The following is a 23,325-nucleotide window of genomic DNA, read 5'->3' as shown; positions in this document are numbered from 1 at the left end:
ATCTGAAAATATTTTGTCAATTAGGGAATCAAAACTCCTCTTCATCCTGTTGAAGTAATTGGTTTATAAAAGTTGAAAAGAAAACCATTTACAGTGAGGCCTTCACTACAGCATGACCTTCAGAACCAAGCTAATGTATCATTTTTTTCCCAGAAATTGACTTGATTGTGCATCACTTATCAAAAACCCAGAGGATCTGAAGATAGAACTCACTGTTATTGTTAAAGTCTTTGATTAGCATGGGGACAGAAAGACTTAATCTCTAAGTTTCTTAGATATATCATCCTTAACAGACTAAAGAGGTGTCTGACAGAAAATTGAAACAGATTACTACTGAAAGGATCAAGTCCCCTGAATCTACAAAAAATGCTTTCAGCATATAATTGATGAGCTAGTTTTAACAGAAAGCTAGGTGCTCTAGGAAACTGATCTGTTGTTAAATTCTGATTGAGTTTTAATGCCACAACCACTTCTGTGGTAACTGTTGGACCAGGTTCTCTAGTTCCGGTCTGCAAAACCAGCACTAACCTTCTGGGTGACGAAAGTACTGTGTTGCAGCATTGACAGGAAACCAGAGGTCCTTTGTTTGAGGGATTTACTGTCCTTTTAGAAACCACAATGTGCAAGGGTATAGTAGTTCTGATAGGACTGTTCCATCTCTTCTTTTCTTCTATAGAAATGAGAAAACAGAAAAGTATGTCTAGTTTGTAGGAGAAAGGCTTCTCCCACTAGTCTTGTGCACATATTCCACTTTGAGAACAAAATGCAGAATGTGCTTCCATAGATTTAAGCCTGTAAAAGACAGGGAAATAGAGGAAAATGTGGCAGAWAAATAATCAAGCACAAACTGATGCCACAAATCTGCACTTAGCCTTATCATTTCATTTGACTGGGATACTTGCTTCTCTTTGCTATGCCAGGGGAAAAAGATTCTGTTTGATATTTCTTGGTAAAACTTAATCACCTTCTTAAGACTTCCTATGTTTCAAAGTTACAGCATTTCCTCCAGCTATTCTTTAGATAACATATCCCTGACCTGACATGAGATATGGGGGTGAGTGTCATCTTGCTCAAAGTTCACCTTCTACAGCTAAGCAGCTGTCCACACCTAACCCAATGGTAACAGTCAAAAGCATCAGGCATCTACAGCAGGGTGGAATGAGTCACCTCCCAGAAGTGCCTGTCTCCCAGTACTGTGTCCAGAGAAAGACTACGCTTAGACTTGATACCTTAGTGCTTTCTACTGAGTCTATTAATTATCCCAATGCTTCATAATCCTTTCTCATTATTAAATTAGAAGTAAAGAACTATTTATACAGCAAACATTTTCTACTCTTAGATTCCAACCACTGCATCTTGTTACAGCTTGGTACAGATTCCAGATTCCTATAATATCAGGCATAGCCTGGCAAATTAACTACTTTTAGCCCTCTAACTGTCACTTCTGAAAACCTTTGAAAGGGGAAAATAGACTTCCTGATAGCTCTTACTGGAAAGCAAAATTTTCCAGACTGCAAACTATTGTTATCCACAGCATTTTCACTTTTTTAAAAGAAATCTCAAATTCAGGAATAGATTTAGTATTCCAAGAGCATTACTTGTACTGACCAGTAGAGTAGCTCCTCTGCAGTATCTTCTGAGCAGTACTGAAGTAGTACGTCTTCTGTTTACATATCTAAACGCTATGTTAGTGCACTAAACTAATCCAACCATTTTGATATCTCTATTTTCCAAAAAAAAAATGTTTTCTAATTTAGGAGAAGGACAGGATTTTTGAAGTCCAGGTCAGCTATGAAAAAAAGGTATCTCTTGAATTTGTTCCACGTTTTCTATCTATTACAGATATAAGCTGAATGAGACACTTTTAAGTCTATTTTATTCTTAAATATAAGTTACTGGTGTAAAAAATACAAGGAAAAAGGGAAAGGGTTTATTAAAAAAAAAAAAAAACTCATCAGATACCCTTCTTGTCTGTCTGACCTGTAGAATGTTTTTGTTTGCAATGGAATGGGTCCAAAAGAAAAAGGAAGATCCTTGCTTTCCTCTCTGGGATTAAAGGGCTCTCAAAGGTACAACACTAGCAATAACTGCTTGATCTATTAAAAAGAAGGTAAGTATTTACTTTGATCATGCAAAGCCCAAAAAGTCTTTTCTGACACATCAGAAAAGCTAATGGCCTTTGAGACCTAGAATTCTTCTGTGCTCTGTTTGTGAGGTTTTCTGTGCCCAAAGTCATCTTCTTCTGGAGCTGCAAAAGTACATGCCTTCACCTGGATGATCCCCAAGGAACTGACCCAATTGTCAATCCCTTTTACTTAGGAAAAAGAAAAAAAAAAAGCACAAAAGATGTTAAGATTGTCATTTAAAGATGGTGTAAATATGTGTTTTGATGATTTCCCCTCTTCAGCTGGTCTCCTTTGTGAACATTTGATGACCGCCCAAAAATTCGATGTGGTTTTTAAGGACACGAGAGGAACGCCAAAATGCATCATTTGGCCACATGAACTTCAAAGAGCCTTCCTTCACCTGATGAATGACTGAGAAAGCAATCACACTGCTCTTGTTCAAACATTCATAAAAGACAAACCCTTCATGGCTCCTCAGTTGTCTTAAGCCATGACGTTGTCATTTTCATAAAAGCATTATCATAATTATGATTGCTACAGTGTTCTGACTTCCTAGGAAAAAGTGACATATCCAATTGCATCTTAAAAAGTTCTATTATTAAAAAAAAAAAAAAAAAGGGGGGGACAACTCCCCCCCCAAGCTCAAAATCACTGCACACTATGCAGGTAGAAAATAAAACAGCTTCCAAGGATTCTCCAAAACTAGCCAAGATCCTCTCATGTGCCTCCTACTTCCTGAAGAGGTAAGTAAACAGAAGATAATAAATTCTTTTGAAATCTTTATCAATATACAAATGACTTTTTAGCTTTGTTTAGCACAGGGCTGATACTGCTCCTTTAAGAAAGTGCCCAAATCTTTGTTATTTGGGAGAATGCTCCTTAATTTCTTAGCTTTGTGTCCACCCAAGAGATTTTTCCTCTTGTCCTCATACTCAGACATCATCTAAAAGCTCATTCAACTTTCTTCTACAAGACTATAGACAGTTTTGATCATCCTGACTAAATAACTCTGATTTAGTTTAGACACTGTGTTACCAAGGTTGTACAAAGATGGGAAAGCAATTATGAGAGTTTAGCTGCTGAGCAACTAATGTCATCATTTCCTCTCTCTGGCAGTGTTTTCTTTAGTTCAGAGCATCTGAAAATGTATACTGAAGTATCTGCTGGTCAAATCCAGCCTGGTACACATTCTAGGATTAGTTTTAACTCTTTTCTAAGAACAACTGGAAAGTTTTCACAGTTGCTTTTGGATATAAACTATGCCAATCATGACAGATCAGTAATCACATATTTAGAAGTTTCAACACAGGTTTCCATTCAGAGGAATATGATGAATTTCTGCTGTGTTTTCACAGGAAAGGCTCCCAAGGCATCTTCATTCCCACTACGCAGTAGTGATAGACTGTGCCATTATCTTATGGAATTAATTACTTCTCTGTAGAACTGACATAACCTTCCAAGCTGTATACTGAAGAACGAAGGATGGAGAGATTTGCATTGATCATCAAGATGGTTCTCTGCTATCATAGACATCAATCTTACAACAATTAACTTGAAAAAGAGAAAAAATGTATGCTCTTTATAGAAATGACAGATATAGTCCCTGAGCCAAGAGAAGGTTGATTTTGAAGAAGCATATAGGCATTTAAGCAGTGTGTTCCTCACATCTTTGAAATACTCTACCCAATTACACCTGTTTTCTATGTTGTAGTCAAGCTCTCCAAAAGAGACTAATCTTGGTCCCAAGACTGACAGATCTGATTCTGTGTCCTGCTACAAGAGACACTTGCATATCTCATTTTTTAAAGGAAAACAGTTATGTGTGAATACCTCCTGACCATAACGAATCTAACTTTTAGAAATTTCTAACCCTAATGACCATACAAAAGAGTAACATAYAGAGAKCTAAGCAGCTATGATATGGTCATGACTTCTATTCTTTTCCCTTTAAAGGATTAATTTCCCAGTGGAAATCCCCCTTGAGCCTGAAAGTCATTTTTTCCATATTACAGCTACGGAAGATGAGGTAACCCTCAATTCTACTAAACTTAACAAAAATCCTTCTCCTTCTCCAACACTTCTTACGCTTCTTCAGCCTTATTATTCCTTTAAAATAGGAATTTACTACTGAAATCCCACATGGGCTCATTTGGCTATGACAACTGGAGTAAGAGAAACAGAAAAATACTCCCAAATAGAAGATTCTGGGTATCCCCATAATTTGATCAACTCAGCTCTCCATATGTTATAATCTCATCATGAACACAACTTAGAAATATCCCAAAATACAAAGATGAGCTYTTGACAGGAGAAAGTGACAGACAAAAGAAAGAAAAAGAAAAAGGGAGAAAAAAAAATCTCTGAATTTCCTATGTACAGAAAAAGTCTTAAATCACTCTTTACTAGTAGGTCAGAATTAATTGGATTTCTACACCCACTGAGCTTCCTTCAACACAGACTTGGTCCCATATTGCAGCCTGGAACATTTCATCAGCTTCCTAATAACAGTTAAGATTTTCTAGGCAAGCTACGGAAGAGAAAGTACTTGTTCAATACCAGTAGTCCATTGCCACACTTTCCTATTACAAGCTTGTCAGCATGCCAACACAGAGAACTTCCAGAACTCCTGCTTGCTGTCTTCCCACAGAACACAAAGCAACATATTCCCTCAGAAGCACTATTCAACCTCCCTTTCTTGTCTATGAGTCTGCATCTTTGAGACAATGGATAAGAGGAGGCGGACCACTTCCTCCATTCATTTGCTCAGTCTGCTGAAGCATCAGATCTGTCTGATCGTGCAGCAGTAGCACTATCCTTTGTTCTGATCAGGTTGCACAAATAGATGTGCTTGTGTCAGTCCCCAGAGCAGGGATTTTTTTCATGACCCATATGATTACAGCTCTCACAACATATTGTGTCCTACTGAAAATGTTTTGGTTCTTTCCTCCCTCTCCCTGATTCAGGAGTTCTCCTACAAATACACAACTCAGTGTTATGAACTGAGGAAGGAAGAAGGGGAAACTGTGTAAAACTTGGTCACACTTGTATGCTAACCAAATCAGACATAATTTTTATTTGGCCCATAGTTGTAAGAGACACTTGAAGGGCCTTGAGTCMAGGACCTCTAGGACAAAATGATTATGACTCCGAAGACATTCCATTGTCCAAAACATCCTGCACTACTCTGCAGGGTATGTCCCCCCTCAATGGTGATCAGTAACAGCTGCCTTTATGGACCTTGACAGCTCACTTCTTCTCACAGCTACAAATTTACCTGGCCCAGCAGCCCCCCAATGGTATCCATGACATACCTTTGCCCAGAACTCACACCTGGATTGCCTGCAAGCCATCTGCAACTGAAGAGATACAGGTTAGCCACTATCAGGTTACATGAATATTCAAAGCAGTAAGTTCCATTTCTCACACTGACAGCAGAATAATAATTGATATGTTCTCAAAAAGTTACAAAGGATAGCTTTAATTTTCCCTTCCTTTCTCTTACCATAATGCACACTACTTATGAAACAATTGTTATCACACATCCTCTTTTTTCCTGGGGAAGAAAAACATATTAACCAGAAAACACAGCCTATAGGTTCTTCAGAACTTCMATCTGTCACAAAGTACTCATTCATGTTAGAGGTTGAAATCTATCTATCAATTCCAAATTTCTTTTATTTTTGCCTAAGTGCAAGTATGCATCCTGTATTCTGTCTGATATCCCATAAAAGACTGAATCCCCACTTCTGGCTTCTAGCCAGGCTTTAAACAGAAAAAGATTTGCTAATCCATGGTTGGCAATGGAAAAAAACCCTACTATGGAAGGGGGGGGAGGTAAACTGTCCTGCCTTTAACCAAATCTAATCTAATCTAATCTTTCCTCACAGCTATAGTATCACTCCGAGTACTGCATTCTCTAATGTTAGCCTCACACATACAGCACAAAGAATTACTGATACAAACTTTTTGTACAAGGCCAGGCTGAAAAAATACATAAATGGMTCTGATTAATGCTCCTGAGTTTGCAACCAGAATCAATATAGTTCCATGAAGACATAGCCATTTTTGAAACTAAAATATCCTCCAAAATGCAACAGCATTACATGATTTCTGTTTCATAAAGGCTTTGACTTTCCTGCTATTATTCCAGTCTTGCTTTAGCACATATTTTATATTAGAACGCGTTCCAGGAAGCATATGGCAATAGAACTAGGTCAACCATTAACCAAATAACAGGAAGCTGCTGCAGAGCACACCCTTCAAAGCTAGCTTAATGAGCTAGCTCTTCAGAATGTGTCCTTCACAAAGGTTGAAACTAACTGTTCCACAGATTTTTTTTAAAGCCACAAGGTCACCCAAGTTAGCCAGCTTCTGGACACAACAGATTGAGAACATCCAACCTCATCCCAAAAGCAGCTAGGTCAGATGCTAAGAGATGAAGAATACTCCACAAAAATGCACGGGTCAGTGAAGATCAGGAACCAGTTCCAGTGATTTCTTCACCTTAACAGTGAAAACAACCCATCCTATCACTAATCCACTCCCACAATTTCACAGGAATCAGCCTTTGTACAGTCTTTGGTGGGATACCATCACTAGATAAAGTGATACCATCTGTCTGCCTCTTTCCATACTTCCCTTTCAGAGAAGGGAACACTATTTCCCAGACGAAAGTCAATTCTAACACTTTTCATGTTCACAAAGAAGGATTGTTATTAAGGCTTGCARGTCTGTCTGATTAAATCCTTCATATTCTGTTTTCTCCCTTGATCTTGTTGAGATACATACAGGATTTAGCATGAGCTGCCAAATTAGGGAGAAAAAATCAACACCATTGTTGGTATCTTCATTTGTTACATCTTAGTCTTATGAGTTACTTCTAATACTACATTCCATTATCTCTGAAGAACCACAAGACTTCATGTTTGAAAAGTTAAGTTGTTTGGCTTCTGAAAATCATCAAGGGTCAAGGAACAAWATCTAAACTTGACAACACTCTACTTGAATTTTGCATGCAAGTCACTGATATCCATCACAACTGTTGCAATAACATGTTAATTCAAGAGCCATGTACCAGAAAACATCTTCAACTTCTCAAACTCAGAATAAGTCACCATCAGTCTATGTGACTACAACCAAATCTCGAAGTTGAATATATAAGGATATTAACATCAATCTTCTGATGCGCTCAAAAAAAATGGATATGGACTCTTACCTCTTTATATCAAAGTCTTTCTTTGGGTGATATTTCTAAACAAACCAAGCATTCAGAGATTTTGAAGTCATTGTTTTATTTAGCCAAACAAAGCTAAAAAAAAAAACTCTCTACACCACCATTTTCAACTATCAGTAGTAGATCTATATGTATCTCTAACCACTTCTAATAGGCAAGTGTGCTATGACTATATATAAATCAAAGAGTTTCCCTAGGAGTTCCCACAGCCACCAGTCAGGAAGATATCCATTGCCAAGTATTACTGGGGCAAAAACCAAAAAAAGGACAAAAAAAAAAAAAAAAAAAAAAAGAACCCATGTCCAAAAGACATTCTCCTATTAGGATCTTCAAAGCCAAGAACTTCCCTATCACCTGATACTTACGAGCTGGGAACTTGTGTTCCTCTTCCTAGTGCTAGATCCTGCTGGCCTCTCAGATAATAATTCCAGTTTCTAATTATCAGACACAGGAAATGATGAGGCATCCATGATGACAAGAGAAAACTGTGTGTGTGTGTGTGATCATATGTCCTTGCAGATTGCTTTGTATCTCAAGCGACAGCTCCTTGCTGAAACAGGCTAACTCAGTGGAAGGTTGCCAAGCCTGCTGTGGTGAGATTATCATCTTAGTAGTTATTTATAATAAACTATCTTCAGCAAGTAGCACCTTTTTTGGTATGAAAAAGTCAAGGACAATGTATTTTCTTTGCTGTGTAGAGATGTGCTAGTTTGAATGAGAAAAGATACAGACAAATCTAGAAGCATTATTCATTTACAAATGTAGAAACACTTCTGATGAAAGTTCTCCAACAACAGTTGGTAGAAACTGCCCAACTCTATTAGAAAAAAACACAAGGTTACCAGCTACTGGAAAATAAAATCTTCAAGGGAAATTATATAGATAGACACAACAGAACAGCCATACCTTAAAACCATACCAAAAAAAAGTTTCTTGATTTGACTGCGTTCATGACACTTCTGATACTAAAACAGCTACCACAACATGGAGTTATTTAGGTAACTAAGAAAAAGTTCTGTCCTGGGAGATCATTTTCAAGTTTCACCTAACTCTTTTCTGCCATATGCAGAAGTGCTAGACTTCCATAGCTCTAACCAAAAAATCTCTTGAATGGGGCCAATGGAGCAAGCAGGACTTCGTAAGGATGAAGTCATTGCAGAAGAGAACAAACAGTCTTCACAGACAAGCCAGGTTCATATGCATCCCCTCCTCCCATCACCAAACTTCAACTGGGAAAACATACCTGTGGGTTGACTACTCCCACACTACTATTCCAGCTCTTAGGAACATATGAAGAAAGTCATACCCTTTACAGGGCTACCACAGAGCAGCATCTAAGACAAGGATTCATTCAAGGGCAGCTGTAATATTATTCTTTGAAAATCGTGCTGAACAGGCAACAGAAATCCTGAGAGTTTGATTACGAAGCACAGCTCTGCTATGCCCCTTACTGAGTAAGCTCTAATATACTAGAGCTTCCTCGGCTATAGCTACAGGAAGATGTCTCCATTTTTTTTTTCAGGGAACACAGAAAAAGACCTGTCTAGCTGACAGAAGTCAAATCACTGGATTTTTAAGATTCATTCACAGAATATCTAGCAAGAAAATTCAGTAATTCTTTTTTTGCAGATTCAGACAGTCATGTAACAGTATTTGGCTCTTAAAATAATAGCACCGTGGTAATTTGTCACTAGCTTTAACCTAATAGGAAAAAGAAATTATAAGCAACAGGACATTCCTACTAAGAAGAAAGCAGAAACAACTGCAATATTTTTCTGCAGCTTCTTAATAATTAAAGGATTGCAAAGCCTATGTGATAACACTTGGAGTATTTCATACCTTTCTTCATTTTGCAACTGCCATACAATGTTCTCAAATGGTCACAGCTTTTGAACAAACTGTCTATGCACTAAAGCCAAAAGGATCTACAGTGAAACTTCATCTGAAGCTCAGGACTACTTTCGCTTGACTGAACTCTTCTTTTCTTCAGATCTGCTTAGCGCTTCAGCCTCCCCCCAGCTCCTTTTATAATCCATCAGACATGCTTTTGGAGTGCACTTCACTTGTTTAAAAAAACAAACAGGTTCAAAAAGTGAAAGAAATGAAACCCTACCGGGCTTAAGTTTTCAGATGATAAAGCAGAAGGTAATCATTTAATATCAAGTATGAAAGTGACATAAAAGGACAAGATGCGGAGGGGAAAAATCTATTTAGGCTTCCTGCACTGGCATGAAATGGCTGCTTTCCTTCTTACTGCCAGCTCCCATGCTTCATGTTGACATTACACATCCTGTACTGTAGATCCACCCCCATGCTGATGCTTGCCCAACAGAATTATCTCCTGCGTCACAGCAGTGGTAACAGAACTGCTGGCTCTGCAGATCTGAAAGCACCATTTCAATGCTTAATACACACAGCAACTGGACACATTACCAGATATTCTGGGTTGGTTTGTGGCACTCTCAACACTGCATTACTTGGCCTAACCTTCTGTTAACCAGATGGACTGTTCTCCCCTTGGGACCAAATCACTAAACTTTATTTTATTAAATTCTATGAAACACAGGGACAGTTTACAGCACTTGTGTCTGGTTTATCTCCAACAGGGTTTCTAAGATGAAAATGACCTAAAAATAACTGGAAATGCTGCTTCACACCAGCAGAGAACAAGATCTTTTGGAGTAAATATTTAAATGATCTGCCAAATGAAGCACCACAGCAGTATGAACCACATGGATAGGAACTTGTATTATGTACACACATGTAAATGTACATACTCATCTCACTGTAAAAAGGCCTAGGTTGCATGTTCCCTGATCCAGAGCAGCTCTGTCTTGAACAGGCAATTACCACATTAGAATCTATTACCATTCAAACCAATATGTTCATGGAAAAAACCTATCAAAAGCTGTGGCTTCCAAAACACCACAGTTCGCAAGGGGGCTCCAAAATGCATGAACATTATCTGCAAGCAACCAAGCAGCATGAATGTTCTCACCACAACACTCCCAAATCATAAATGAGGGACACACCAGCACTAACTGAAGTCTAGCTTAAGTATTTATCACGTGTGTTCCCCCCACAATACAAAGAGAATGAGAAAAAAAGAGCACATGAATAGAAGAGAAAGAATTATCTACTGCATTAGCACTTGATGGCTCTTGCATATGAACTACAACCATGTCCTCACATGCAACCACAAATGAACATCTCATGTATGTAGGTGGAAGGTGTTGAAAGCCGAGGACATCTTCTATTTAAGATGCCATTTCCAAATGCCTCCCTGAAAACTCCAAAAGGATCAGTTCAAGTAGCRAAGGATTTGATCTTCAAATATTTACTCACAAGAGCAGCTGCAGTGAGATACAAAATCAGATCATAGGGACTACACATATAAATAAGCTTTTGCAGGGTAAGGGCTTTAGCCCCCATCTTCTATCATCTGCCAAATGTGCTATAGTAACAAGAGAATGCAATGGTAGCTGAGGTCTGACCTATTAAAAAGCCTTTGTTAATGTTCTAACAGTGGCAGTGAGGATTTATTAAATAAATAAATAAAGCATACACGCCTGCACACAAAACAAACTCCCAGGAATGTAAGAAGAATCCTGTAAAAGTTGCAGCTTTACTGCCTTCCAAAGAAAATAGGAAGCCTATCCGTATAAAATCTAACCATAATAAATCACTAAAATCTGTTCTTCATGGCTACCACTACAGTGCTGTGCTTCCAAAGCAAGGCTGGATTCACGGTTCAGATTCCTGAGAGTATGCATTTGTCAGATGCAATCTTCTCAAACTAAAGCTTCCAATCTCCACAGGTTTGGGTCTCAAATGTGYTCAAATAGGACAGCACTGCTATTATCCAGTTTCCCTCTGTGACTAAGTTCTAGTGTGGAAGATCACAAATCATCTTCTTCATACCACTTGGGCAACCAAAAAAAAAGTGATTTTTTTTGGTTATCCATTATTAAAATTGTTACTTAGACCTGAATAACCCTCCAATCTGGATGTCAACAGATCAGCAGGCACTGCCTTCAGCCCATAAGCAGGTTGCTTATTTCACCTGTAAAGAGGATTAGATGTCTTCAGCATATCAAGGAAACAAGTATAAGAATAGACCGTGTGGCATTTTACCTCCATCTATCTTTAAAATTTCCCTAAAGAGTAGGATTTTTTTTTTATGTCCCATTTAAGTTACTACCTCATCATCATATGACTGGCCTCCACTGCCATGACATACAAAACTTCAGTATATGGTAACAGGCYCCCCAGAAAGTCATTCCACAATCTGAAACATCATCTACCCTTCAARCACACTAAAAATAGACTGCTCACCCCCTTGAGGTCTCAGCAGCCCATCTGATATTACAGTACAGTATTAGCAAACCTATGTAGACATGAATTCTTAAAATAAGTATCTTCAGAGATAAGACCACAATACCAGTAAGCAAATTATGTTCCTACACATGACTGAAGTAACAAGGGTGAACTTCTGGAAGCACTGAGGAACCATGGAGGACAACGAGCATTTTGCATTGTTTTACAAGAGAACATCATAGGCAACCTTTGGTCAACCTGCCTGTCACCCTGCCAAGCAACTTCTGACTCAAGGCTTTTGGTTTGAAAAGGGTTTTCTGAGTGTGACCTCAGCAGTTTTAATGTGGCTCCTTGGGAGCCCAACATACTGAAAATGTTATATTCCCCCTGACATACACACACATCCTCAAGACAGAAATACAACAGAGCATTTGTGGAGAGGGTGTGGACTGGAAAATTCATTGCAGCACAGTATCACCTCCATAATCTGATCATTTAAAAATAATTCAGGTTTACTCATTTATTCACGTGGCTGGTAGACCCAAATATATTGACTCACTCTTTCAGTAGCTCCAGTGAGCAATACAGATATGCCCTTGGAGCCAGGAATTTCAGAAGGTCTCCCATGTGCCCAGACAATCTGGCAAGAGAAACCTGCAAGTTCTTGAGAAACATCAGCTTCTTCTCAACCCRCCAGAGACAGGACCTGAAGGGTTAAATACCCAACTCCAGCAAATCCAGAGCTGAGAGGCATCATATATGCTGATTCACACAATGGCCTTCGGTCATATTTACCTCCTGAAGGCCTGATAAGGTCCTCCTCTCCCTTGGTCCTGGTGCTATCACAGGCAGTGCTGTTTTACACCATACGCTTGATCGCAGACAAGAGAACTTGACCTCCACATGACCTGACATAGCTGAAAGCCGATATGCTTTCTCCCCACTGCCCTCCCCCCATCAAAGATAAAAGGTCAGCTAGACCAAAAGGAACTGGTCCACACGGACTTCAGGTTACACAAATCAACTTTGGGGATGCACTCCTGCCCAGGAACCTTTCTTCCAAGGCTACAARCTACAGCTATTTGAGAGGACAGTAACAATTCAGCAGTCAGGAGCTAATTAGCTAGACTGAGAGCTGTCTGGCTGCTCTCAATTTTCCATCAGCCATTTGTTAACATTTCTACACTTGTCAAGTTATTTAGATGGGCATAACAGAAGCATGRTTTTAGAGCCCACCAGCACAGGGGGTTCAATATCCTGTAGTTAAAAGCCACCCAGATTGTAGACAAGGAAGGGAAAAATTGAAAGGCAAGATTGGAGAACAATCAAGTAAGGAGAGAAATTATTCCTAATTTGTACATGTTGTCATTTATTTATTTTTCTGGCAGTACCACTTGTCATACAACATAAAGATGGAATGACTCCCTAAAGCTATTTCCTTCCTAGATTTTACTGCATTACCAAATAAAYTATATAGATACTCAGTATCTTTTCCATACTCACCAGAGTCAACAGTATATCTGAGAACAAATGATCAGGCTGAATGACCGAAGTGACATAGAAACCAGGTATCACTAGTCCTAGATCTCCCCATATTTGGAAACAACAGATGAGATCTGCCCCACTCTCACTGACCAGAACCACTCCACAAAGAAGCCTCTTCTTTTTTTTCCTTGCCTATATATTCTTTTTTTCAACATACACAGCAACAGAATGCAGCACCAAGGTCTTAAGTCCTAGTATCCCTCTTAAATCCTATTTATGTCTATTGTACTGGGTGGAGAGATGGATGGTTTAAGGAATTCAAAAAATTAAGAGCAAGATTTCCGGAGCTGACCACTAATTCTTTGGTCTCTTTAGTGGTTGGTCAGAGACCCCTAAAACCCAGTTATGAAGAGCCACATGCCAACAAATCCAACAGTCTGACAGAACTTGAAGAATCCAAGTTTAAGTTAAAATAAACGAGTATCAGGGGCCTCTCAAAGTTCTGGCCAGAAGCAATTTGCCTGAAACAGCACAAGTTGTCTCTAGAAAAACAAGAGACAAACACCCATGCTTGATTCACAGTGCATACCACAAGACTAGCACTCCTCCAAGCAGTGTCATAAGTTTAGCCTGGATTGGAGTGTCCACTTGGTTTAAAAAGAGGGAAGAAAAAAAAAAAAAAAAAAAAAGGAAAGGAGGAAGAAGTTGCCAGCCAAACAACTCCTACATTAACCAAGTTCACCAGTCGCTCTAGAATTTCTGCCTAACCTGACATACAAAATATAGAACTATTTGAGCTGCCAATTTAAAATCAAAGAGAAGAGGAAAGCAAAAAGGAAGAAATATTGTCTTTTTAGCATCATCATCAGGCAACTAAACTCTTCAACCAGTCAACTAACGTGCAGGTCATTAGAAGGTAAATACCTCACCCTACATGTCAAACTCATTCTTGACACAAATCTTCCAGCACATACAGTCTTCTCTTATCCACCTTGTTTATTTGATAAATAAGGGAAAAAGTGAAAAAAAAAATGGGCTGCTGGAGCACAGGTTTTAAGTGTCACCATCCCCCACCCCCCCTTTTTCTTTTGCGAGCAATCAAAACTCTGGGGACTTACGTATGGGACGTAAGTGCTCAGGGGTCTCCTGTGACAAATAACTACCATATTTTGAATCCATCTGTATTCTAACTGACCAGTCCACTTTGCTGTGTATAAGCAGTATGACCCATCTTCTTCCCAGAAAGAATATCCTATGAGGTCTTCTTCCCACAATCACTGTTACCACCCTGAAACAGCACTATTTGAACCTTAGGAACCACCAGCGGGAAGGAAGAGTTTGCTCATTCGGGCAGTGCAAAAGAAGCCCCTATTGTCCCACAAGGCCACGGAAACAGTGACCACATGTACATCAGAAGATTCCATTTTTAGCATCTTTCAAAACAAAGTCTTCTCTTTCACATTATCACGAGCACACTGAATCCTCAGTCTTCCTATATATCATTCTTTGTAATGTCTGCTTTGTTTTGTCTCGAAAAATCATTCTCCTGCCTCTCTACCCCACGTAATCGCTCTATTAGCAGCAAGTTTCCACTACACATAATTATGGCATGCCTTAGCCTACTTTTCTGTTTGCTGAATAGCTCTGCCTATTTTCTACTTGTGCTGATGCTACCATTTACTGTTCCTGACACTCTAATCCTTGTATCCTTTGAAGGCCTGACTTCCTCTACCATGGCAGCAGCTGGGGTTCTCAGGCCCCTTTCCAGAGCTTTTTATTAGCAACAGTAATGCCATCACTCAACATCCTACTTCTCAATCTTCAGGTCAACATAGAGGCTGTACCTGTAACAAGTGCTGCAGATACCCTGCCCAGTGCTGCTGACCACCCATTATCTAAWTTACTAGCAAGTTATCAGTTGCATATTCCTGGTATTGAAAGAAGGAAAAATGCAAACATCTAGCTTCTCCTTTTGCAAAAGCATGAAATAACTCTCCAATTTTCTGCACAATCCTAGTAAGACTGTTTTCTCTTCTACCATGAAATAACAAGTAACATGCTTTAACAAYTGGATTCTTGATTTAACTGGTTTAAAACTAACAGGAGTAGCCCAGTAAATCAAGTGTTTTCCTTAAATTATTTTTCCTCACCACACTGCCCTTGCAATGACTGCTACCCTAAGCTCTCAGCAAGTCCTCCTCAATCGCTCATGACATTGATGCTGTGCCTACAGCTCTTTATGCTGACATTATTAAGTATGTATTAAAGTCACTTACAAGGCTTTTTGATTCTTTGCTCAAGAGTGTTGATTGCACATTCTGAAATGTCTTATTTCCATCTTTAAATTTTAAGTACCAGATAAAGTTATACTGACTGTTTTGCTTGAGGAACCTTGCTGTCCCCTTCTCAGAAAATGTTTTTAGCCCCATCCAAAAACTTACTGTGTATCACAAGGACTAACAAAAAGGTACGAAGAGGTTTTTAGATCAAGAGAAAATAAGGGACATAGCATTACTACTACACATGTGACTGATACTCTGTTAACTGAGGTCTCAAAAATGACTATAAAATGATCATAAGCACCAACGATGGAGAGAAAGTTCTTTCCCAAAGACTGCTCAAAGAAAAGTTTCTTCAAGTAGTGATTAGGCAAGCATTAAACTGTTTCAGATGTGTATCTGTTTCAGATACAATACATTAGCAATAAAGATTCTCCTTTTCTCATCTCCTAAGTCATCTTTCAAACCCCTTCAGAGCTGTGTTTGTACCGCAACATGTGGCACAGGTTTATAAAACTCAAGAGATGAGTGGTAGACTTTAGATCTTCGGTATTGTTTCCAAAGTTAAAATGATAAAATGGAACAAAACTCAAAATAATCTCATGTGACTTTTTTATTTACCCATGTGTTCAACTTCCCAAACACATGCAGAAAGCACAAGCGTATTTCCAAAACTCAGGACATAAATGAAGATTGAATTCTATTAAATCTAGTCCCCTCATTTGGAAACTTCTACTGAAGCCTTCTCACTACAACCAACAAGATAATTATCATAAGTTGAGCTATCTCCCTTCCTCCCCCTTTTTCTTCTTTCAGCACTGGCATACAAACCATGCTATTTTAACTTCTTTCCTGTTCTCCCAGTTCTTCTGGAACATTTTATTTTCAACAGTCAACTCATTTGGAGAAGTGCCATGCTGAAGTTCAACTGTTTACAACGTTAACTGTGTCTCTGCCAGCCAGCTGAAGACTTGCATCACATCACCTTCTCCAGCACCTTTTTGATTAAAGAATTTGAGTTCTTCTCTCCAAGAGGCTAGAGGATATTTGAGCAGCCTTCATTCTTATCATACTCCTTCAAAATTACTCTCACTGGCTGAAGAGTGAGGTGGGAGTTCTCCTCAATCTCTCCTCAATTAACACTTTGTAGACTCCTGCTCAAGTCCTATGGGACCATATTATATTTTACCAAGCATCTGAAAATTTTCCATTAAAAAAACACTTCACAGGTAAGCTGTTTGAAGGAGAGTTATTTGGCACTCTAGAAAGAAGGAACTGATTGAAAAGACAGCAAGCATTTAGACTGATGAAGTTAAACATTCTTATTGAAGTCAGTAATTAGAAGTTTATAGTTGATCATATCCTTTAAGTGTTAAGAAAATCACACAGTTCTACCACTACCAGTAGACAGTTTTCTGGATCAAGTTCACAAAATACATTATTTCATTTCAAAATTGAGAAACCTCTATGAAAACAGCACTTACAGCATTTCCTATGACAATGCACTGGAAGTACAACAGAAAGTCATCAGGAACAAAACAAACAAAAAGACAGACATATTGGTATCCATACGCCTTTCATGATCTATCAAAAGAGGATCTCCTTCCTCTACCAGTATCCTTCTTCAAGTCACTCTTTTCAGGATTTCATTGGGGTTTTTTTGGATAATTGCATATCTACACTTTTTGTGCCCAGGTTTGGTTAGTGATAGCTTCATAATAGAGCAAAGTTAWTTAATGAATACTAAATAGCTATTTAATTTCACAGATATAAGTCCTTTTTCCACAGTCTCATACTACAAAGCAGTGTTCTTCTGCTCAATTTGAGAAATTATCTACAACATGTAGAGGAAATGTTACAGCCAACCAGAGCAATCTCAATTTATATTGTAACTCTACACATGTTGTTGCGAACAATCCAAAAACCATCATAGGAAAAACTCATTTACACTTGTTTCTGGGAGTTCCAAATTATAAAAGGCATCTTTAGGCTTTTGTGAAGTAACCTTCTTCAAACTCTAACTTGTTCTATTATAAGATGCTAGTTCTTCCCATTTCCTTTCTAAGGCTAAAATTAAATTTGTCCATTCCTTAGGGCCCAGAGTAACATCTGCCAGATGTCCAAACATCTACATAGAACACAGTTCTCCACCAACACTTACCAACTTGCTTTTTAATCACTCATGGCTTAAAAAAAAAAGAAACAATTCTCCTTTAAGTCAAAATCCACAAGTCTAAGAAATTTAGTTTTAACTTTACTGAATTAAAATGATCATCTTTTTTTCCACTTCTGCTTGCAGTTTCTCAACTTTCCATACCCAGTATCCAATTATGTATTTCACAGTCTCAGTGTACACAACATACTTTTAGTTTTCCTCACGTAACAAATGATTTTGAAAAATGATGGAAAGAAATTATAAATGTGACCTTTTTAAATGCTGTATTTCTCAACAATGCAATGCATTATGAACCTAATAAAAGCATATAAGGAAATCAATTCATTGTTTAATCTAATGTTTTAGGTAGTGGTATGTACATTATTTCTATTTATTTTTTCTTGAGAAAAGTGATTAAGAAAAATATGTTTATATGCTGAAGCTAAGAATATGGAGCTTCTGAAAGAGTTTGTACCATCAAAAACTTCTGGGTGCTCACAAATCAAAAGCAACTGAAATCCATTGTCTAAACATWGAGATTAGTGACTGATTACTAGAAACCTATTAGTCATCACTATCTCATGAATTAAGATAATCTTTCTAGAGGTCCTTTAAACCTGTTTTGGGGTGATATTTTTGGTTTTTGTTTTTAAAATCTACAGTCCCTTACCTAATCTTTTAACAAGGTGAACTTCAATTTCAGTCTGTCTGGAAAGAACTATAGCAACTAACAGCACTCTCTAAAGAGACTTCAGTCTTGTAGTGAAGAATATCCCCATAGAAGTAACATCACTCTCACTCCAACTCAAACTGTCCCAATAATGTTTCRTTTTCTAGGGTGTCTATTACCATAGGGGAGATTCCTCTGCCTCCCTTATAAAGATCCTTGGCTTAAATCTCAAAGCCCTTCTTGGATTGTTCCTTCCATGTTCAAGAGCAATGTATCTGYACGCCATATTACAGTGCAAGCAGACTGCTGATCTCTCATTAACTAAGGGGAAATTCACAACTTGAAATATAGGCAGATACCTAAGGCTATACGCATGATGGAAAGGATGGACGCTTAGGATCTGACCCAAAGCAGCATAGTTCAGTAGGGAGTTTTTCATTTCTTTTGTGGGTTCTGATTGAGACCYGTTTGAGGTTGCAAACTGCACAGTGAATACCACCTCAGAGAGAGAAAAAAAGTTAAATTTCCTCTTTACTTCCTCCAAATGTAACAGTAAACATATCCAAAAGTGCATTTTCCATGGCCCACCTCAGAAAATGTTTCATTTCAGAAAGATGTAAGGTGCCCACAGTATCTAAGTAATCTTGGTGACATATCAGCAACCAGAACTTAAGAAACGCACAATTGGTAATGCAATATACTTTCTAAGTATGCTACATTATATACAACTTCTTCCCAGCAAAAATAAAAGAAAGCCAGTGATTTTAACCTTAACACCATCTGGTTACTAAGTTCATCACTAGTCACTAATATCTTCAAATCTTTCTATTCTTGGTACACATGTGGGAGTGTGTATCAATTCACTGGTCTCCCATCCTATCACTTAAGACCTCCCATACGTGAAGCATTCCTTCTTAAACTCCTCAGAGTAGCCTATGTTTGAAAATTACTGATACCTTCCCATGGAGCTGTGCCTTCAAACTCAGTAGCACTGTACTCTATGCCCGCATGCATTTCAGCACATAGTTTGATTTTTTTTTGAGGAACTGCATCTACAATGCAACTGATGTGCAAATTGAGGTTGGTGAACAAAGAGTAAGGCTTCACTTGAGACTACTCAAAATGATTACAGATGAAAAGGTGGGTTTAAAAAAAAGAAACAAACTTCTTTTCAACTTCTATATTACTTTAAAGATCTTAGGTTTCCATAATGACATTAAAATCCTAACAAGAATGTTACCAGAAGTTTTTTAAGAAAAAAAAAAATAGGATACCAAACAAGGTAACTTTGAAAACTATTTAGCTTTTTCCAGGAGAAATTGTGTATTTTATGGTGCTCTGAGGAACCTGCTAAAAGCTTCACAGTATAATTTTCAYGCAACCTAAGGAGTGGGGAAAAATATTTCATCTTAATTTAAAATACATCCAAAAGAAGAAATGCTCTTGAAAATCAGAAGTTAAAAATCCCAAAAATCCCAAAAATCAGGTATCATCATCATCATCACTTAGAGAAAATAACATTTCATGATGTTCTGTGGAAGAACCTGAGCAGCCTCAAGCTGTGGGCACTTACCTCCAAACGTTTTCAAAAATCTAAAAATATATACATATATACACTATTTCTTTGGTCAACTGATCAACCTCCTAAATTCTGTGGTCTTTAACCAAAGAAAAATATCTAGAAAGGTGACCTCCACATGAAAGCGTAAGAGCAAAAAAGCCTGAGGATGTGTTTCTCTGTGTGAAGGAGAATCTGAGCAATTTCCTCCAATCCTCATTTCCTGATAGCATGAAGTCAGAGAGAAGACCCATCACAATGTTGTACATTGAAAAAGCTGAAGAAACCCTAGGGGAAAAAATCATGATTAAGCCAGCTACAGCCAGCAAAGCTTCAAAACATGGAGAGACATCCACGATGTTAGGAGCACTTCCCATCTCAGCTTTGTCTACTCTCTCTCTCCTCCATTTTCTGGTGGAGCTAGAGAACATGACATGGCTTACCTGACTCAGATCACAGCTCTCTGCCAAACTAGTCACTTCCTCTTAGACATGCAAGCAGCTTCATGAGACAAACAGACCCCCACAGACTCACACAAAAGCAGCAGCAGAAAGCATTCAAACTTGAAGGTCTTTCTCCTTCCAAACACCAGAAAAACGAATGAAACTTTTCCTTTTTCCCCCCAAAGGAGGGAGGTGAGGGGGAGAGAAATCCTATCAGATCACAACTACATGGAGCTCCAGGAGGATCTCTCTCTGTGTAGAAGATAGAAACTACAATGCTAAGAGGAGCGGAGAGAGAAGGAGAAGGTTACTCCAGAAGACATAAAGAGCCTGTGGACTGTGTGTGTGCATGTGTGCGAGAGCGAGGAGAAGCTTTGTGTTGTGGAGCCTGGACTGGAACCAAAGCAGACAGCTTGCAAATGGAGGACAGGGAGATAAAGAAAGGGAAAGAGGGGGAGAGGTAGGGAGAAAGCTGCTCCGGGTGGTGGAGAAGGGGGCAAGGGAGGAACCTCCTTCTCCCTTGTCTGGTTTAAAGGTAGGGACATCGGGGAACTGAGCAAGAAGAACTGGGCTCCTTCCCCTTCCTTTCTTCCCTCCTCGCTCTCTTTCTCTCAGAGGAGAGCAGAAGCGTGTGTAATGGCTCCTGCTCTCCAGCTGAACGCTGTCCTCCTCCAAGCAACCTCCTGCGGGCACCACCAGCCCCCCAGCCCCGAAGCCGCCGGGGACCCCCGCATCCCAACTCCAGGAGAGCCGCGGAAGGGGCACCACCGCCGGCTGAGGGACCAGCCTCGCCAGCGGCGAGAAGGACGGCAGTCAGAGGGTACAGAGGAGCAGAGCAAGAGCGAGAGAAAGAAAGAAAAGAAAGAAGGAAAGGAAGGAAGAAAGAGGTCACCCGATTGCTTGGGTCGTGCCAGCACAGAGCTTTTCTCTCCTCCGTGTCTCTCCCGTCTCTGATCCAAGTCCACACGCACAGCACCATCCAGACCTCGCACACACACACACAGACATCCACACGGGCACCCCCCACCCCGAAAGCTCGGCTGATATCTCACTTATCTCCCCATATCCCCCCCCCTTTAATGCAACAACAAAAAATTAATTAACCGCCTTCCTCCTCCTCCCACCACCACCACCACCACCACCACCAGCACCTCCTCCTCTTCTCCTCCTCCATGCAAGAGACTTCTCTCTCAAACAAAACACCCCGCTCTCGCTCCCTCTCTTCTCTTTTTTTTTCTTCCTTTCTTTCTTCCTCCTTCCTCCCTTGGCCGAATGAATGGATTTGAGAGGAAGGTGGTGGAAAGAAAGACAGCCAGAAAGACCCCCAAAAATATAGATATAGATATATATGTATATATACACATGAGATGATCTCTCCAATGCCAAACCGGAGATGGGTTTTAATTGCAAGAACTTACAGGAGCGTCCCGGCACTGCTGCTCTGGCTGCTGCCTCCTCTCCTCTTCCTCTCTGCCTAGCTCTTCTTCTTGTTATTGTTGTGGAAGTTGTTTTGTGAGTCTCATGTGCTCCTTGCCAGGTCTCAGCAATGGAGGATCGCCATCTTTCCCTGCTTTTCCCCCCCTCTCTCTCTCCCTCTCTCTCTCTCCTTCACTGGTTTGCTGCAGCTGCAGATGACCTGAGATATCCGTCTCTCTCTCTCTCTCTCACTCACCCTCTGTGTCTCTCTCTGAATAATGAGCAACCAGAGGGAGAGAGAGAAAGAAGACAATCTCCTCTCCTACCACACAAAATGCAAGAGCACCAGGGGGTGCAAGAATCCTTTCTAACAACAACAACAACGTGTAGGGGAAGAGGAGGAAAAAGAGAAAGAAAAGAGAAGAAAAGAGAGGAGGAAAAGGCAAGAAGAAAGAGAGGGAGGGAGGTGGAAGAGGAGGGGGGAAGCAAGCAAACAAGAAAGAGATCCAGGAGGCAGACAGATGGAGGAGAAGATGGTAGTGATAGAGGAGGAGGTGTTGAAGATGAAGGAGATTAAGAGGAGGAAGGTGGTAACAAAAAGTTAAGGTTTGGGACACTGAATCACTCACAGGCCAGTGAGGAGGAGAAGGAGGGGGAAAAGATCTGAAGAGCTTCCCCTTCCAAGCTGTTGCCTTCACAAAGCTTCCTGCACAGGAGCGCTCACCAGCTCCTGCGATGCTGGGGGAGCTGCTCGGATGGAGCTCTCTGCTGGGTCATAGCTCTCTTCCAGCCATAGCAAAAACCGGTTTCTGCATGCAGATCTGCCCCTGAGGTGATCCCTCAGACACATCCATCTAGAGGCTAATCTTCCCTGAGCAGGGTAAAGAACATAAATGGAGCTGGAGGTTGCAAAGTATAAAACCAGATCTACCACGTGGTTGGTTTTTAATCCCCCTTCCAGCTTGCATTTGATGTGGAGAAAGGAGACTCGAATTGTCCATTTCTGGCACGTATTTTGAAGTCTTCTACCGGAAATAAAGACAGTGTCATCTCCAGTTTTTTTATTTCTCACAAGCATTTAGGAAAAAAGAGAGTTTATACTACTGAGCACCAAAATCGCTTCCTAGCTTGGTGAAACATTTTTTGGCTGCAAAATAAAATAAATAATCCTACTTAAAATAACTTTTATGCCTTCCAACCCTAAGTTGTTTGCTCTTTCGTGGCTGATTATTTAAAACCGTGGAAAGAAACGATCAAGGCTCACAAAGAAAGGTATGGTGATGAAGGCAAGGAAGCAAAGACAAAGCTGCTGTAGCCTGCATTTTTATTTAGTCTCATTTCAATTAATCATTGTGCTAACCTATCTCTCTTGCCCCCCCCTTCCTCCTAACCTTCCATTTCTTCCCAAAATACCAAATCAGACACTTTCTAGGTTTTTGTCTAACATTGGAGAGTGGGGGGGGGCACTGGGGGGCGGATTAGGGGCTATGTGCAGACTCAGAAAATCAATGCATGGGAGTGAGGCTAAATCAATTTGAGCACAAGGGCATGGCTGGTATTGGAACATCGCTGGGATTTCTCAAGCCCTCAAGCACTGCAATTTGCATGGGTGGAAGAGAGACTAGAACCACAAAGCTCCGGTC

General features: G+C 39.7%; 1 protein-coding gene across 5 annotated transcripts in view; it reads right to left on the bottom strand.

Moving 5' to 3' along the window:
- ZNF462 (zinc finger protein 462) overlaps positions 1-22,562 on the bottom strand; it is a 92,163-nt gene extending 69,601 nt beyond the window's left edge. For 2 of the 5 annotated variants that reach the window (XM_085299950.1, XM_085299956.1), the window contains exon 1: positions 21,685-22,562. The gene's annotated coding sequence lies outside the window, so the exon portion shown is untranslated. Of the gene's footprint in view, positions 1-19,838; positions 19,925-21,417; positions 21,433-21,684 lie in introns of those variants that run through there. The other 3 variants (XM_085299955.1, XM_085299954.1, XM_085299952.1) reach the window with 3 other exon arrangements.
- Positions 22,563-23,325: the final 763 nt, after the last annotated feature.

The sequence above is a fragment of the Rhea americana genome, unplaced genomic scaffold (assembly GCF_003343005.1).
Source record: "Rhea americana isolate MKP2758 unplaced genomic scaffold, rheAme1 scaffold_158, whole genome shotgun sequence".
NCBI lineage: Eukaryota > Metazoa > Chordata > Aves > Rheiformes > Rheidae > Rhea > Rhea americana.
The sequence above is the reverse complement of the archived record's forward strand: the minus strand, read 5'-3'. Positions and strand labels throughout refer to the sequence as shown.